The sequence below is a fragment of the Diceros bicornis genome, chromosome 3 (genome assembly GCF_020826845.1).
Source record: "Diceros bicornis minor isolate mBicDic1 chromosome 3, mDicBic1.mat.cur, whole genome shotgun sequence".
Taxonomy (NCBI): domain Eukaryota; kingdom Metazoa; phylum Chordata; class Mammalia; order Perissodactyla; family Rhinocerotidae; genus Diceros; species Diceros bicornis.
This window is the reverse complement of record NC_080742.1, coordinates 71,943,951-71,961,058: the sequence shown is the minus strand read 5'-3', so window position 1 is coordinate 71,961,058 and position 17,108 is coordinate 71,943,951. Positions and strand designations below refer to the sequence as shown.

Genomic DNA, 17,108 nt, shown 5'->3' with positions numbered 1-17,108 from the left:
TGCTCCCAGAGGAAATATCTGTGTAGGCTGCATAAAACATACCATCTGAGCTGGGCAAAAGAGACTAAAGTGATTTGCTCAGGATTTACAGCTGTATCAACTATTAGGTATAACTGTATAGATCAGCACTATCTAATAGATACATAATGTGAACCGAATATGTAATTTCAAATTTTCTGGTAGCCATATTCTTTAAAAGTAAAATAAACAAGTGAAATTAATTTTAATAATATGTTTTATTTAATACAACATACCTAAAATATCATTTTAACATGTAACCAATATAAAAAATGTATTGAGCTATTTTCATTCTCTTTTAATATGACATCCTCAAAATCCCTACTAAATGTATTTTATATTCACGTTACAAGTCATCTCAGACTAGCCACAGTTCAGGTGCTGAATAGCCTCTTGAGTGCCTTCATACTGGACAGTAGGGGGGCAAATGATTAATCTGATTTGAGGAAAAATGTGTTTACATAGAGAAAGATATCCTCATTCTAGAATTCACGATTAGTAATGACTCTTATTTTAAAACAACTTTCCAAAATATGCAAACTGAGAAAGGGATGCTTAATCTAGAATGATATTTCACCTCTTTAAAATTCAAAATGTGACCACCTAGAAATCTATAGCATTAGGACCAAATATCAATATCAACGTAATTTCCAACTGAAACTGATCAGAAAGGAAAATTCATATCCTAGATCTGAGAAGACTCGAGAAAGCAGCATAGCTGTCTTTAAATATCTGAGGGAGTCCCAGAAGACGACCAACATGAATGTTCTTTGTTCAAAGGAAACTAACATCTTCACTGTATATTGAGATCTCCTTTGTTCTCATTTAAATCTAATGGCAGAATCTCATGTCAGCTGAGAACTGACTACTTACATTTCCATCTTGAGGAGAAGCCTCAAAGTACCCAATTCTCTCATTCTATAATTGTAATTCTTGCGTCTCAATCTCCTTCTGGAAAGATCCCCCCACCTAAATTAGGAAATCATTAAGAATTCATCTCCATTCAATCTTTGGAATCTCTGCCAAGATTGCTAACAGAGTGCCAACCAGCTTGTGGTTGTTTGTAGATCTGGGCTGAGCTGAACAAGCAGGCTCACACTGCGTCTTTAATTCCCATTGCAGATTCTGAGTGATCTGGCTTCCTATCAGATTTAATTTTGATGACTTCTATTGGTTTCATTAGTGAAAAAAGTGGGAAAAAGGAATATAATATGCGAAAATTATCTATAGTGGAATCACATTACTAACATGGATATTTCATTTCTCAATAGCTGTCCTGGTCACAATTTGCAAATTATTGTCAGCTGGGTATCAAATTTTTCAAGAACTATTTCTTTCTTTTGCAAAATTAGCTTACTCTGATTTTTTTTTGTAATTGTCATAAATATGGAAGCATATAATATATTAAACAACAATTTTTGGTAGTTTTATTTCTTCATCAGTAAGAAGATGTGTGAAATCAAGGAGAGAAAAATTGGACATAGTTTATGTGTTAGTACAATATAGACAATTAATTGATATTAAGATATACTAAAGGATGGTTTTTATTATAAGCAATCTCTGTGTTTTCCAGTGTTTTGAAGAATTGTACCTATGATCATGTATTATTCAAAATATAACCCCGAAATCCTCCCCTGTGCCCTATAAAAACAAATCATTACCATCAAGCAGTGTTTGCCTCATGAGTTTATCAAGCCACATACACCTTAATGATAGATGAAAGGTGAGTGACAGTTCACCTTGAGGAGCTGTTTAGAGTAAAAAAGACATAGCTTACTACAAGCGATGACCTAATCTCCCTTTAATTCCTATAAAGTCTCAGCATAAATATGATTTCAATAAATGCCAAAAGGGTCATATTAGAGATGAAATATGCCAAAACTTTTAATTGTGAGGACTGCAGAAAGTAATACAATTTCCAAATAACTACGGGGATAGCGTGTATATTAGGAGAATATCTTTCACTGAACACTTATATGCTTCTTTTGAATCGCACCTTTCACCTTACATATCAAAATAAAAGAAATGTAATATACCTTTCCACCATATCAGACCCTAGAAATTGGATATTAAGTGGTCTAAATATACTAGAGAAGAGATTAAAAAAATGAAACAGCTGGTTTGTAGTTGCAGTCTTCTTGTGGTTCTTTAAAAAAGAGAAAAAATAAATAGTTGGACAAAAAAGACAAAGCCATTTAAAACACTCAACCAAAAATGGAAACAAAAACATATACGTATATGTGTATATATTAAGGGAAAAGAATGTATTTATTACATATACATATTTTTTATTATATATGTACATATATATTTTATATGTGTGTATACATAGATATATATGTATTTTCCTCCCCTCCTTTAAGATAGCACAAATGATGCATCATGCACCGAGTACTTTATGTCTTGTAAGGTCACTTTTCATGCAGATTACTTGGAAAATTACTGTTTGCCTCTCTTGTGTGACTTCCATGAAATCAGCATTCAGCAAGCCTGGCTTCCTGGCAAACAACAGAACATTCAGCTCATATGTGAGGAAAGAGTTCTCTCCGATGAGAAGGGAGGGCAGAGAGTGGGAAAAGCGGCAACTAGTACAAAGGAGCAAAGAACGGTGATTCATCAGGAGGGTGGGAGATCGGAGCCTGCCCCCATGCCTGCCACAGTATAGATTCCACAACTGGCACTTGGCAGATAACCCACCAGGGTTCTGACCTTGGCAGCTTTACAGAGGTAATCTTTATATGAAGAGGAACTATTCTTCCACAGTATCTCCAATATGCTTGCCACAAAAATTCTTTTTTTTCCTAAGAAAAAGGAGGAAATGCATGGAAAAGCATATTTTATTTTTCCGTTCCTTCTTTACCCCTTGTTGCAGAGGCAACATTCATGGCTTATTGGGAAGATTTCCTATATGCCCTGGGTGTTCCTCATAGTCCTTAGGGACGTGTAAACGACAGTGAATTATAGGACACAACAAGAATGGCTTTTATTAGTTCACTGCATTTTCCTTTCAATTCAGGGCCATAGAATAACTAGTTCTCCCTAGTAACCTTTTGTATGGGTAAGTCTGTCAGGCAGTCTCCTTCCCAAAGGGGCAGCCTCGACCTAGAATGCTGCCTTCTGTCCTAGTGTCCCTTCTTTCACCCACATGCCACATTATAAAAGTGGCTGTGGTGGTGGCCTTCTTGCTTCCATTTACATGACTGTCAATTGCCTGTAATTTGTTATTCTCAGTACTCACGAACTGATAATCAGAGGTGCCAAAACACATATGGTAACTTGTGTTTGAAAAAGAGAAAGCCTTTGTTTAAAAGCGTCAGAGGGAATTTTATACTTTTACAGTTAGAAGCACTAATTCTGCAGAAGAAAACAAAAATAAAATTCTAACTTTGTTTTTGGATGATTATAGAAATACCAGGAACAGTCCCAATACTTAAAAAAAAAAAAGTATATTTGAAGAGTTCACATGTCTGTGCATGCATAGCAGGCTGCCAGCTGAGACTGGTGGTAAACCCATTCAGAAATTTAAAGTCAAGCTCCTTCGGGAATAATGTGCTATTGTGCCTGTCGGCTCCAAGTGAGAAGGGGCTTTTTCCCTTACAGCTGGCGTCAGACTTAATGATGAATCACTTGCCTCTTTATATTTTTGCTCTTCTTATTTTGTTGGAGATTACTGGCCATGATTGATGGCTCCATGCAATTGGTAAAAGCAGAAAATAGCTGCTCTAGAGTAAAACAACAGGAAGAAAAAAGCAATACTATCCTTCTGCCTTAGGTTTGCAGCTAAACTCGTGAGTTATACTTGCCCAGGAGTGGAAATTTAGTTTCCTGTTCTGTCTCTCAGATGTTATTGTCTTTATTCATAATAGACAGATCATGCTATAAACCAAGGAAAATAGTTTCTACTAACCTAGCAAATACTTTTAAGCTAGACTGAATATGGCTCCATTTTGAAAGGTTTTTTTTTTGGATTACAAAACAATATTGTCTTATATGTCCACTTTCTATATATTCATATAGCATTGCATACTTTTTATTTTTAGTATTTATCATAATTTTAATTAATCAGCTACTTACTAGTCATTTACTTATCAACAGTGTTCCATGCTAGATTAAGCCCCAAGAGAGTAGAGACAAATCCATCTTGTTCATTACTTATCCTCATCACCTAGCACATATGAGGTGTTCAATAAATACTTAAAATCATTGGAAGACTAATACAGGATGTATAATGCAAAGTCTCACTATATTATGTACTTTGTTATGAAAAATCAGCCAAATTTATACATTCCTATGAAAATATGAGGAAGAGGTAAAAGTAACAAGAGAAAAAAAAGTGATTAGAATTTTGGAGAAATTTACTTTTTTGACTTAGAGGAGCAGGGATTAGAGCAGGTTACCAGGAAGGGGTGGTGTTGGAAGGAGGACTTGAAGACAGAAGAGCAAGGGAAAAGTTGAGGGGCTGAGAAGCATTGAAGCTATTTGGGTAGAACAATTTGCTTGAAGTGAGGACTGATTTATGGACATTGTTGGAAATCATGCTGGAAAAGCAGATTAGGATCAGCTTTTCAAAAGCTTTGTGTAACAAACCAGAGGATTTAGATCCTATTTAGTCAGAAAGGGAGCCAGTAAGGCTTTTCAGCAAGTAAGTACCACAATCAGAGTGAGGCATTGAGAAGACTAACCTGAGAGCAATGGGAAAGATTTGTTGCAATGTGAAGAGAGACGTAAGGAGTCAAATTAGAATGCTATTGTCATAGTCCAGAAAGTAGATTATGAGAGTATAAAGTATTGTGAAGGAGGAGCATTTGGATTTGGCAGAGTGATGACTTAGAGGTTTTAAACATTAGTTAACAGGCTAGTGATGGCACTGTTACCAGAAATATGGAAAATCAAATGATGAAGAAGTTTGGATGACCAGATGATGAATTTAGTCTTAATCATGTTAGGTTAGAAGCACTGATAGGCCATTTGTTTAGAAAGTTCGACAATGCAGTTGGAACTTCAGAGTTTAAAATCTTAGTGGTAGAGCAGTCCAGGATGATGGAGAATTCCAACATGAGGAGCGGTGGCTGGATCAAGCAGACCGGAGGTGAAGTTCATTGGAGATAAGAAGGTGAAGTTCTTTAGTGCTGATTGGTCTGGGGGTAAAGGGTGAGCTAGAAGAGAAAACAGATAAAAAAGAATTCTTTACTTATTTCCCAACTCCTGAGATCTGCTTCCCGCTATGTGTCCAGGACTATGGTAGAAACTATGAACAAAATATAAACAACCATTAAATATTTACTGAGCCTTCACTACTATGCAAAGCAAAGTAATAGACTCTGAAGGAATAGAAGGAGCTATAATTCGTAATTTCCTCTCATAAGAAGTTTACAACCTAGTCAGGGAGATGTCATTTATTTAATTACTGATTATTCACAAACATGCAGTAAGCACCTATGTTGTACTAGGTACAGCTATTCTCCTCTCCACTCAGAAGTCTCTTGTCCAGACTGGACATTGCAGTTCTTTCAACTACTCCTTTGAAAAATGTGGTGTCAAATCCTTTTTCCTACTCCCATTCTCCCTCTAATTTATCAACATTGCCCTTAAAGTGTAATATCAGAATTGTGTGAAGAGGTAAGCTGATCAGCAAAGGTTGGAATGTGGCTATTATTTCCAGGAGCAGAGTTCCTTAGTTCAGGACATTATCTTTCTATTAATGCAAGCAAAGACTGTTTTTTTTTTTTTTTTTTTTGCCGTTTTATGAAAAAAAAATATAACTGTTTTTTTTGTGCGTGTGTGTGAGGAAGATCAGCCCTGAGCTAACATCTGATGCCAATCCTCCTCTTTTTTTGCTGAGGAAGACTGGCCCTGGGCTAACACCCGCGCCCATCTTCCTCCACTTTTTATGGGACGCCGCCACAGCATGGCTTGCCAAGCGATGCGTCGGTGCGCGCCCAGGATCAGAACCGGCAAACCCCCGGCCGCCACAGCTGAACGCGTGCACTTAACCTCTTGTGCCACCGGGCGGGCCCCAAAATGTAACTGTTTTTAATACACAAGCAATTTATGTTCATTATAGAAAAATTAGGCAAGATAAGTAAAAAAAAAAAGAAAGAAAGAAATAATACAGAATTCCACACCCTCAAATTCTAGTTTTCAGATACAAAATGTTCACTTTGCTATTTAACTCAGACGCTTGATTCTTGTATGTCCAGCAGCTGCATGACGGCAGGACTGAGGTGCCCACTCCTTTCTAACAAACCGAGATTCCTGGGTGGCGCCTCCCACTGCCCCTTCTCCGGCCACCAGCTGCTACTTGGGCCTTTCCTTTCACTTTGCCCCAGGTCTTAGGTCTTAACCCTCCTCTCAGATCTGGGCTGCTGCCACTGTCTGCGCTGACCTGCTGCTCAGAGCTTATCAGGCGCTCTTAATACTGGTGTCATTTCCCTGCGTTGAAGAAACTGCCTGCAACCCTTTCCAAGGGTCCCTTGGCAATTGCTCTGTCTTCTTCGGGGTGTGGCACCACTGCTGCTCTTCTCTAGAGCTTCCAGTGGATTTCCTCTCTACATCATATGTTCCCACAGGGCTTTCCGAGTCATATGGTGATGCCCAAGCTGTGAGGTGAGAAAGTGTTCTTAGGGGAAAGCTAGCTGTACTCATTGCCATTGCACAGGGAACCTCAGTGCCTGACACACGGCTCCATTTCTCATTTCTAGTTAATGCCAATTTGAAATCCAAGTCACCCTTCCAGGAGACACTGACCTTGAACTTTTCCTCTCATCACTTTCTTGCTTCAGGGTCTTCCCATTTCACTTTGCCTCCACCTCCAGGAAAGTTGTTAGAGGCATGGGCTCTGAAGGCCACCTTGATATTTCTGTCTCACTCCCTAAAGAAGAACAGCCCCCTCACTGGAGTTCCAGACGACTCTGAATCCTTCCATTATCTGGTGGGTGGGGCCAGTCACAGGGCACGTCAGCATCCTTGATACTGAGCTCAGACCTATAGTAAACTCTAGATTTATTGTCGTTCACCCCACCATATCATTAGAATACTTAGGGTTACAAAAATATGAAAGTCCCATTCACACAGGCAAAGCCAAATAGGAATTTATTGGGTTAAAAAGCTGAAAATTCTGGAGTGTGAGATAAACTAATTCCAGATAGAGCTGTATACAGGGGGTCAGATGACAGCTTCAGAACCTGGATTCTCTCTGCACATTTGAGCTCTGCTTCCTCTCTGTTGTTTCCACTTTTGGACAGACTCTCATAACCGTGGACAGATGGCTACTGTATAGTTTGAACCAACATCCTTTCAGTTTCAAATCCAGGGGAAACGAGGGTCTCCCAGCTTCAGTCAGAAAGTTAATATTAGGTGCAAATCAGCCTTCGACATTTCCTGAGTAAATCATTATTGTAGGGGAATGAAAGATACTAATCAACTTAGGCTGTAACTTAGGGGTCACATGCCAACCCCTAGAGCTGGGGATAGGGCTGGCCCTAGAAGGAATTGGGTCATTTTTACCAAAAGCATGAGAAATGGATGCTGAATTGCTAAAACCCGACAAATATCTACTACAACTACTACCTGCCATTGTCCCATGGTACACTGGTGAAAACACAAGTGAGTGGGTTATTATTAGCCTGTACCTGGAAAGGTGTCTCATATATATACACCTGAGATTCTGAGACAACCTGTTACATATGCATTGTTATTTATCAAAAGTAAGTTCATACTAGGTATACTGTCTTGTAAACCTGTTTTTATTTTTTTATTTCAACAACAGTATACCATGACCATCTTTTCATATGAATATACATAATTATATATAAACACTCTTTTGGTTTTGTAAGAATCTGTTGAAATGATTATCACGATTTATTCAACCATACCCTCTCCTTATTGTTAAATATTTGTTTTTAAAATTTTTAAGTGCTTATAAATAGCTCAGCAGTAAATATTTGTGTAGCTGATACTTACGGGCATATTCTTTACTGCCTCTTCAGAGTGAACTACTAGAAGTTGAAATTTGTGGCTAAGATATGTACTTTTTTGAGGTTCTTGATATAAATTGACAATACGGTGCAACAGTCTTTCTCTGTCTTTCTCTCTTACACACACATTCATATTATACTGTTGGTTCATACTAAATTTGAGGTCACTATTGCTTTTTCACACATATAAACTGTTGCTAAACTAGATATTCTTATTTGAGTACAAAAGCAATCTATAAGCTTTAATCTTTTAAGATTAAATCCTGTTTCTGCACTATGTCATGTTAGTTACCCAGTCCAGGTTTGTGTTATCTGTAAATTCCAAAAGCAGGCCTCTGATATCTTCAACTAAGTCTCTGATAATAATCCTGAACAGTGAAAAACCAAGACAAGGTTTTGTTGAGTCTACTAAAATCTCCTCATATGTTGATATCAAATCACTAGAACTTTAGAATCTTTGAATTTTGGCGTAGGAAATCAACTCAGAAGTTAACAGCCCAAGTGCTTATTTTTTTTTTAACCAATTAGGAAACAGGCCCGGAGAAATTTAGTAATGTTTATAAAGTCACACAGTTAGAATGATAAAGATATATACTGTTACTATTGTTCATACTTAATTCCACTCTCATTTTCTTTACTCTCCAATGGTTTTATCCAAAATTATATCATTGGAGGATTCATCATACTCTTCACTGAAATCAAGAAACTTTATGTCAATGACATTTTCTTCTCAACACATCAACAAAAATGAAGTCAGTGTGACATGCCTTATTTTTTAGTGTACTTACAGTAGCTGTTCCATTTATTAATTCAACCTATATTTTCTCGCTGTGCTATGGTTTTAATAAAGCTCTTTGGTATATATACTCTCCTTCCTAGCTTGAAGATCGTTCTTCTTAATGAACATTGGAAACAAAATTAAGTTGGATGGAACCCTGGTGTCCAGCACCTTTTTCACTTGTGGAGGAGGGAAGAAACTGTGTCGTGGAGAGATAAAATGACTTGCCCAAGAGTAATGTTGAGTCAGTTGCCTTTTCTTTGTCATCTCTGAACATTACAGCATATTCTCTGAGACTATTTCCCTTTCTTTTTATTTGGAACACATCTTTAAAGTTCTTTTCGTTGTGTTTAGAATTTTTGAGCCTCATTTTGTCCAGTGGGGAATTTAGTCTTCCTGAAACTATTCATACAAGTTCACACTAATCTTTGGGCTTAGCGTTGGTGTGCCACATTTCATGGTTTTTTCTAGTCCATTTTAGAAGGTTTTTTTAGTTGCCTCCCTCTTTACAATTTTAGAGCATTTTTTGTGTGTGTGTGTGTGAGGAAGTTCAGCCCTGTGCTAACATCTGCCAATCCTCCTCTTTTTTTTCTGAGGAAGACTGCCCCTGGCCTAACATCCATGTCCATCTTCCTCCACTTTATATGGGATGCCGCCACAGCATGGCCTGCCAAGCGGTGTGTCAGTGTGCGCCCGGGGTTCCGAACTGGCGAACCCCAGGCTGCCCCAGCGGAGGGTGCGCACTTAACCGCTTGCGCCACGGGGCCGGCCCCGTTAAAGGATTTTTAAGTGATTACTTAGTTAAAATTCTTTCCCTCCAGCCCATTCCAGATTATCCCTATTATCACAAAGTCCATCCCTTTACAACGGCATGTTTTTGCCCTAAACTTGAAATATCTTTTTCCTAAACTCAGGCAGAATTTATCACTCCCATACCTTATTTTTTTTGTGTATGTGAGGAAGATAAGCCCTGTGCTAACATTTGCCAATACTCCTCTTTTTTTGCTGAGGAAGACTGGCCCTGGGTTAACATCCGTGCCCATCTTCCTCCACTTTATATGGGACGCCGCCACAGCATGGCTTGCCAAGGAGTGCATTGGTGCGTGCCCAGGATCCGAACCGGCGAACCCCAGGCCGCTGCAGCAGAGCATGCACACTTAACTGCTTGCGCCACCGGGCTGGCCCCCCATGCCTTATTGTTACTTGGTAACAATAATTGTTACCAAGTTCTGTGAGCATTGTAGCCTCTAACTAACATTGTTGCTGTTCTACATTATAAATTTGTTCTTCAATGATGATCAAGATTAGGTACAGAGTCTCCCTCTGTGTGGACTCACACTTGGCTGGAGGATTCTTTCCCATTTCTGATGTTTCCCAGCAATGCCTGTGACTGGGTATGTAAATCTGTCTAAGCCAGCTGTTCAGTATTGCAAAGGCTTCTTAGCTCTTGACATAACCCATGTTCTCCACAATAAACATTATTGGTAATAAAGATGGTACATATATATATATATTTGTGTGTGTGTGTGTGTGTGTGTGTGTGTGTGTATGAGGAAGATCAGCCCTGTGCTAACATCTGCCAATCCTCCTCTTTTTGCTGAGGAAGACTGGCCCTGGGCTAACATCTGTGCCCATCTTCCTCCACTTTATATGGGGCGCCGCCACAGCATGGCTTGCCAAGTGGTGCGTCGGTGAGCACCCGGGATCACAACCGGCAAACCCCAGGCCGCCGCAGCGGAGTGCACTCACTAAACCTCTTGAGCCACTGGGCCGGCCCCTATTTTTCCTTTTCTATGCATTCTCTGTCTAGCTCTTCTCTCTGTTAGCTTAGGCAGGGAAAAATGGATGTTATCTCTTGAGCTCCATCAAACCCCACACCTGGGAACCAAGTTTAGAAACACTGAATACAACTCCAATGCCTGCGGTAAAAGCATGTTAGCCTCCCACTATGAAGTTCCCTAAAGATGGCTCTGACCAGGGCTGGAGGAGCTCACTGAAAGTGAAGGACTGTGTGGCAGTAAAATGAAGAAAGAATGTTCTATGTTTGATAGAGAAAAGATGAAAAGGAGCTAATCAATGAAATAGAGAAGGAAGAAATTGATGGAAAGTGAGAGGTGATAACAGGAACTTACAGATATAGACATCATCTGATAAGTCCCGCCAAATAGCTTCAGATGTGTTATAGTTTGCATATGTGAGGAGTTTGAAGAGAAAAATAAAAGAGATAGGAAAGTAGCCAGAAAAGATCCTAGGACAATAGAAACTCTAATCTTTTTTAACATTAATGGATGCTGATAGGAGGAAGGAGTCCATGAAAAACAGATTGAAAAACGTTAGAAAGGGAGAGAGAGAGAGAAAGAGAGAACATGTGTGTGTGTTGGGGGGCGGGGGTAAGAGAGAAGCGGGGACAATCTTATATCAATGTTTCTTAAAGTAATTTTGAAATTCAGATTCCTCAGTGGGCTCAGGTATCTGTATTTTAACACCCAGGTGATTTTTAAGCACACTAAAGATTAAGAACTATTATTTAAGCAGGTTGGAAAGGGATGGGATTTAGCATCTACAGGCAAGGGATAAGCTTTAGATAAGATGTAAATCTCCTCTGACATCAATTGGAATAATGAGAAGATAGAAATCTGTTTAGTACATAGCAAAGTAAAAAAAGGTACGTGAAAAGAAAGGTAAGAAGACTTGCATTGCTTTATGTTGCATGGTTTTTCACTTTTATTATTCATTTAAGGACAAAAATAATTTTTTGTGTGTGTTAGTCTCTGAGCTAGGCACTTTACTACTGTTCCCTGACTTAATCCTCAACAGTCACCCTATAGGGTAGATGTCATTATCCCCCTCTTGTCTTGAACACATAGAGGCTCATAGAAATTGAGTAACATATCAGGATGACACATCCAAGTAGTGGTGGAGCCAGGGTCTGGTCTCAGGTGAATCTGTTTCCAAATCTCCAGCTCCTTCAGCATAGGGTAGGAGTCACGAAACCTTTTCTCTAAAGAAAGTAAAGATTTTAAGTATTGTGGGCAACCATTAAACTCTGCCATTGTAGTACAAAAGCAGCCACAGAAAATATGCAAATGGTGGGCACACCTGGTTCCAGGAAAAATCTCATTTATGGACACTGAAATTTGAGTTTCATGTAATTTCCTTGTGTAAGAAAGTATTTTTCTTCTTTTGATATTTTTCAACCATTTAAAAATATAGAAACCATTCTTACCTTGTGGGCTGTACAAAAATAGATGGCAGACCAGATTTGGCCCACGAGCCATAGTTTGGCTTGTCAACTGCTGGCACAGGGCACTGCTTGCCAAATTCACATGCTCCACGACATCTTTCCAAATGTAGGAAGTGAGATTATCCAATCAGAGTAAAAACTAAAGCACACTATAAAATGTGAGGTAAAAGTCCTAAATAATCATGGTTTTCCTCTGGATTATCCAATCAGAGTAAAAACTGAAGCACACTATAAAGTGTGAGGTAAAAGTCTGAAATAAGCTGAATAATTATTCAGATTATAATCTGAATAGTCTGAATAATTATTTTTTGTGTTAGTTCTCTATTAGTGTTAGTTCTGTATAATTTTGCATCTTTCAATCCAGGACCAGAAAAGGAGAGAGCAGACCATAATGGGGACTATGCAGTCTGTCATCTATTTGTCTTTCCAGATTCCTTTTCCAAGCTGCTCTGAGACTGAGAAGGCTGATCTGAATGGAGGCCTCCTTAGTCTCTGGCTTTTGGTTGGGGTTGGCCAACTGAAGCACCAGTAGAAAACGAAAGGGAGGGAGGAGAGTACAATTAGGGTCTTTCTTTCTCTGCTCCTTCCCTGAAAGGTCCATCCAGTTTGGGTGTTTGCTGTAAGGTCTTAGCTCCTTTCCAAGTGTCCCTCTTTGCAGGACACCCTCTTCCCAGGTTCCAGGAACCACTTCTTCTCCTCTCCGCTTCCAGTCTAGGGGGAATAAGAGTATTTTGTGCTACTAGCTGCGGGGTGCTGCGCTATCCCTCATATTTTTCCACATCTTCCTCATACCTTTTATGTAGTCCTTTTATTAATCTCTTCCCAAATTACACAATTTGAATGTTCCCTTTGTTTCCTGTGAGGAACCTGTCTAATACAGAGAGTGTGAACTGGGTGTAGCAACAGCTATTTAGGAGGCTTTGCCTGGGCATCTCATCCTCTGCAGGAAAAAAAGAACTGTTCCTTCCTATGTGTCCACATTGTACCTTGAAATGTATATATATATATATTTTTGGTGAGGAAGATTGGCCCTGAGCTAACATGTGTTGCCAGTCTTCCTCTTTTTTTTTTTTTGCTTGAGGTGGACTGGCCCTGAGCTAACATCTATGCCAATCTTCCTCTATTTTGTACGTAGGTCACCACCACAGCATGGCTTGATGAGTGGTGTAGGTCCCTGCCCGGGATCCCAACCTGTCAACCTGGGCCAACAAAGTGAAGCATGCCAAACTTAACCACTACACCACCGGGCTGGCCCTGAAATGTATTTTGAACAGCTTTCTTGATGTTTAGTTGACATACAATTATATATATAAATAGATATACAATATTATATATATTATACTATATATAATGTAATTGACAAACTGCACATATTTAAAGTGTACATTTTAATAAGTTTTGATATATGTATATACCATCAAATCATCACCAGAATCAGCATAACAAACATATTCATAACCCCTAAAGTTTCCTTTTGCCCCTTTGTAATTTTTCTCTACTGCCCTCCCTGCTCCCCTTGGCCCTATCCCCAAGCAATCACTGGTCTACTTTCTGTCATTAAAGATTAATTTACATTTTTTAGAATTATATACATCAGGAGAATTATTTAATATGAGCTCTTTTTCATCTGGCTTCTTTCTCTTAGCATAATTATTTATTGTAATATTTTCAATCATTGCATTGTTTATCGCCTGTACATGCGGTCATATCTATTTGCCTCTGTTCAGACATCAAGTTCTTGAAAGTATGCTATATACCTCATTGCACCCCTAGAACCTAGCATGGTACCTGTCATGCAGAAGACACTCAATAATTATGGAAGGAAGGGAAGAAGGGAGATGTGGGATGGCAGGTAGCCTCCATCCCCTGAGAGCTATTTCCCTCTTTGGCAATGAAACTTAAGTACCTTTTGTGGACAGTGTTTAATAATCTGTTCACAGTTGAAGACTGTCGATAGGACTGGCCCTCGGTCAGAAGATGAAGCAGGTGCATTTCTTACTCCTTTACATGGGATCTATTGTCCTGCACCTCCCCACCCTCCCACTGCTCCTCATCCTCCCTTTCATCCCTTTTGTCTGTACGATCCAGAAATCTACCTCAATCTGATGTGGTATATAAAGGATACACTGGTTTCTCACCATCCATAACAGCAGCAGGGAGAGGTGAGGGGACCCTGGGGAGGAGTGAAGAAGGTAGACAGTGTGGGATTCCAGAGCTGAAGCAGATATAGTCTTGCATATGCACGTGTGATTTTTAGTAGTGGTGTGGATCACACACTCACATACAGGCACTTCTCCAAGAGAAATGAACAGGAAATGTACCTTCATAGTTTCTTTCTCTTTCATTCTGAGCTGACTCTGGAGTCCAAAGGACTATGAGGGCCTTTACTGAGAGCCAAATAGTATGATTCCTTCCATTTAGGTTTCTGAACTGCAAGACAACGGGCTAGATTCTGCAGGACGGCACAGGACTTGAGAAGAAATCAGCTTTGGCTTCAGGCTACAGTGATACAAGAATTGATTTGGTTAATAGTTGAATATCCTGTGATTGAATCCTCTTCCCTCTCTCAGATCTATGATGTCTACAGATCTTAGCCCATTCATGTTTGGTGTAGCCTGGAAAAGTCCTCTTCCTCTATATTCTCTTCTCCCATGGGTTTTTAACATCTATTAAAACTGTGCCTTTATTCTGGGGCAGAGACGGACAAAGAGAGCCCTTAGTAAAATTAAAAAAGTAAGAAATTCCAATTGCCTTTTCCATCTCTTCTGTAGATGCTCCATGATCTTCTGTCTTCACACTTTAACAGAGTCAAGACTGAGCTGGTACTAATTATTTACACTTCAGTGTAACCAAGTTTCATAGACAAGCCCAGGCTTGCTGGGACAGCAGCCAGCTTACTCCCAAGGGACCCTGGCGCTGAAGGAATGTGTGTAACTGAAATGCCAGGCTACAGATTTCAACAATGCTGCCTCCAATTCTTTATAATTGCATAGATTATAATTTATACAAGGACTAAATCGATTTGTGAGCTACCCTAGAAACTTAACCACCACGTATAACATGTTGTAGAAGTTCCCTTCTATTCTTGTTTTGCTAAAAGACTTTAAAAAAAAAATCAGGAATGGGGAGCCAGCCTGGTGGTGTAGCGGTTAAGTTCGTGCACTCTGCTTCAGCGGCCCAGGGTACATGGGTTAGGATCCTGGGCATGGACCTACACACCGCTCATCAAGCCATGCTGTGGCAGCATCCCACATACAAAATAGAGAAGGATTGGCACAGATGTTAGCTCAGGGCCAATTTTCCTCACCCCCCCCCCCAAAAAAAATCAGGAATGGAGATGGCATTCTTTAAAATGCTTTTTCTGAATCTATTGAGATAATCATGTATTTTTTTCTCTTTTGGTTGTGGATATGGGGAATAATGCTGATGGATTTTTGAATGTTAAATCAACCTTGCATTTCTGAAATAAATTCCACTTGGTCATCATTTATTATCCTTGTATTTTGTTATATTTTGCTGAGGATTTTTGCAACTATGTTCATGGGGGATGACTTTTCTGTTATGTTTTGTCTAGTTTTTGGTATCAGAATAATGCTGGCCTCATTTAGAAGAGTTAAGAAGTAGTCTCTCCTTTTTAATTTTCTGGAAAAGTGTGTAGAATAGTAATTCTTCCTTCAATGCTTGGGAAAATTCACCATGAAGCCATCTGTGCCTGTAGTTTTCTTTGTGGGAAGGCTTGTAACTGTGGACTCAATTCCTTTAATAGACATGAGGGGTTATTCAGGATATTCAAGCAGATTTTCTGAGTGAACTATGTCAGTTTGTGTCTTTCAAGGTATTTGTCCACTTTATCCAAGTGGTTAAATTTGTTGGCCTTTGCATGCCTGGTAATTTTTGATTGCATGCCAGGCACTGTGAATTTTATCTTCTCGGGTATTGTTTATGTTTGTATTTTTATAAATATTTTTGAGCTCTGTTCTGTGATAGAGTTAGATTTCTTGAGAAATTGTTTCTTTCAAATGTTGCTTTTTATTTACTTAATTAATTTTTTTGCTGAGGAAGATTCTCCCTGAGCTAATGTCTGTTGCCAATCCTCCTCTTTTTGCTTGAAGAAGATTTGCCCTGAGCTAACATCCATGCCAATCTTCCTCTATTTTGCATGTGGGTCGCCACCACAGCATGGCCACTGCCAAGTAGTGTAGGTCTGCGCCCAGCAACCACACCCAGGCTGCCAAAGCAGAGTGCACAAAATGTAATCACTAGGCAATGGGGCCAGTCTCTTAAGTGTTGCTTTGAAGATTTGTTAGAGATCAGAAAGCAGTGTTCATTCTTAGGCTAACCATTTTCCATTACTGAGGTAAAAAACAAACAAAAAACCCCCACAAAACTGTGTGTAATCTACCAATGCCCCTCAGTTGTGGAGGTTTCTTAGTTTGGTTGGTGGGAACAGGCACTATTCTCCACCTTTGTGAGCATTGGGCATTGTGACTCTTAATTATTTAGGCGGTTCTTTCCCAAGCCTCATGTTGTTTCCTCAGTGCAGAGGAACTTCTGATATTCAGATATTATGATATTCTCTCTGTGTGCAACTCTCTCCTTTATGGTACTCTTTCCTGAGAACTCCAGACACATTGATCTCCACAGAATCTCAGCAACATCTCCTCAACTCAGGGAGTCTGCCAATCTCCATGGTTTCTCCCTCACTGTGCTACAGTCTGGAAACGCTTTCAAGACAGGCATAGGGTTCACCTCACTTATTTCCCATCTCTCAGGGACCACTGTCCTTTGCTGCTTGATGTCAATGCCTTGCAAACCATTGTTTCATACATTTTGTCAGTTTTTTGTTGTTTCAAGTGGGAGAATAAATCTTGTCCATTTTACTCAATCTTAGGCGGAAGGAGAAGTCTATAACTTTTTATAAAGGGAAAATATATTCACAATTTCAAACAACCAACTAGGAACCAAATTTTGAAACATCAACTGTTTTTAAGTCAGGTCTTGGCTATATTTATCAGAATTAGAAAATAATTAGATAAAGACAACTTTCACTGTATTGTGCCATAAGAATTGTTGTTTATAATGGGAACTTAAG

General features: G+C 39.3%; 1 long non-coding RNA gene across 1 annotated transcript in view; it reads right to left on the bottom strand.

Moving 5' to 3' along the window:
- Positions 1–4,813: 4,813 nt before the first annotated feature.
- The window catches only part of LOC131396699 (uncharacterized), a 216,544-nt gene continuing 204,249 nt past the window's right edge, over positions 4,814–17,108 (bottom strand). Inside the window, exon 3 of the long non-coding RNA XR_009216624.1 lies at positions 4,814–5,174. This is a non-coding gene — a long non-coding RNA (uncharacterized LOC131396699). The remainder of the gene's footprint in view (positions 5,175–17,108) is intronic.